Source organism: Vombatus ursinus, unplaced genomic scaffold (assembly GCF_900497805.2).
Source record: "Vombatus ursinus unplaced genomic scaffold, bare-nosed wombat genome assembly UNPS02014884.1, whole genome shotgun sequence".
NCBI classification, from domain to species: domain Eukaryota; kingdom Metazoa; phylum Chordata; class Mammalia; order Diprotodontia; family Vombatidae; genus Vombatus; species Vombatus ursinus.
In genome coordinates, this window is record NW_020954662.1 from 2,777,231 (window position 1) to 2,779,344 (window position 2,114).

Consider the following 2,114-nt stretch of genomic DNA (forward strand, 5'->3'; position numbering starts at 1 on the left):
CTCCAAGTCATTTACTATGTATCTCCTATTCATCCCCTACTATGTATTTCCCCAGTCATCTCCCAGTATGTTTCTCCTACTCATTCCCTAGTATGTTTTTCTTACTCATTCTCTAGTATGTTTCTCCTACTTGTCCCCTACCACGTATCTCCTATTCATCCCCTACTATGTATCTCCTATTCATCCCCTACTGTGTATCTCCTATTCATCCTCTAGTATGTTTCTCCTACTCATCCCCTGGTATGTTTCTCCAAGTCATCTACCATGTATTTCCTACTCATCTCCTGGTACGTTTCTCCTTTTAAGACAATTAATGAACAAACTCCCAGCCAGGATAATGAGGCCAGCAGCCTCAGTGGCTCAGGTCATTGCAGTGGCACCTCAGAGGCCCACACACTCTTAAACACGCCCTGAAGCCTGACTCCAGGGACCAATGGCTCCTCTATTGCCCTGAGGTTGTTGCACGGTTTGTTTTCAAACTGCTCCACCCCAAGAAATTGGCACTGATCCCTCACAGTTGTGTTTCTTATGTCCTTGTTACCTGCTGGTTCTCCCATAGAGAAGCTGGCTCATATTTCTCTGGGAAAACAGTGAAATGTTTTCTAAATGGAAACTAGGAGAAAACCCCTGAAAAAGTCCAGGCAAAGATATCAACAAAGGGGGGTTTTATTTTCAGAAGGAAAACTGTCCCACCAGTGATGAACTTACTGATTTTTTTTTAATCATTAAGGTTTGTAAACTTTGCTGGTTAATGAATGTTGATTGACTGCTTGGAACAGTTTTTTAACATGCCATTTTGCCAAGGAAACTTATTTTAGAATCATAGAATGTCAGAGCTGGGAGGGACCTTAGAACACAGAATGTCAGAGCTGGGAGGGTCTTAGAACACAGAATGTCAGAGCTGGGAGGAACCTTAGAATAGAGAATACCAGGCATTGTAGGGATCTCAAATACCATTTAACCCAACCCCCTCATTTTACAGCTAGGGAAACAGAGCCTGAGGAGAAGTTGCATGTCCAAGGTCACATTGTGGTAGTATTAGGAATGGGATCTAACTCTCCTGCCTCATCATTTGCTGTTCTTCCCACCAAGGCATTCTTGGCCAACCCCAGGTTACATTTTTCTGAGATCATGTATTTAGCTGATCCTCTCACGAGCAGTAGAAAGAACTGTCACATTTCTGAAGTGTGAGTCTGACTATGTCACTCCCCTTCTCAAAAAGCTCCTCTGGCTCCCTCTGATTTCCAGAACAAAATAAAAACTCTTCTATTTGCCATTGAAAGCCCTTCCCAATCTGGCTCCAGTCTCATCACCCATCACCCTTTCTCATGAACTCTACATCTCAGCCAGACTGGCCTATTAGCTGTTACTCACTCATGGCATTCTATCTGTCACCTCTATGTCTTTGCCTGGGCCAAGGGTTCCCAACCTGGGGTATAAGAAACTTAGCAAGGCCTCCAGGGAATATTTGGTAAGTAATCATTTTATCCTATTGAAAATATCTTTACTTCATTTGTTATGTGCTTATGTGAGGTAAACTCTAACAGGGTGGGGAACCTGTGGCCTCGACACCACATGTGGCTTCTAGAACATATTTCCTTTCATATTGATTAGATAACCCAGGGAGATTTACTGAAGGCCAAGGAGTACATGACTGAAACAGGTTGGGAGCTCCCAGCCTAGATTGTCCACCATACCTCAAATGCACCTCCTCCTCATAGAATCCCTAACTTCCTACCAAGCCCAGTTCAAGGGCCACTTCTTACAGGAAGCCTGTCTTGATTACCACTTCCCAAGTTACTAAGACTTTCCCCAGCAAAATACTTTATATTTACTTCATATGTGTTTTCCATTAACTTGTTGGTCTCCATATAATTTTTCCCTGTACAATGTAAGATTCTTGAGTGCCAGGATTGTTTCATTCTTTGCTCTTGCACCCAGGAGTGCCAGACACCCAGCAGGTGCTTAATAATGCTTGCTGAATTAAATGAACAAACAAATGAATGAAAAAGGAGTCTGCTCCTGACTTGGCAATGAAGAACTATAACTAGGGTGGTTTGATCAGGGCTTTTCCCCAAGCTAATGACAGTTCAGTGATTCCAGCCTATATTCCC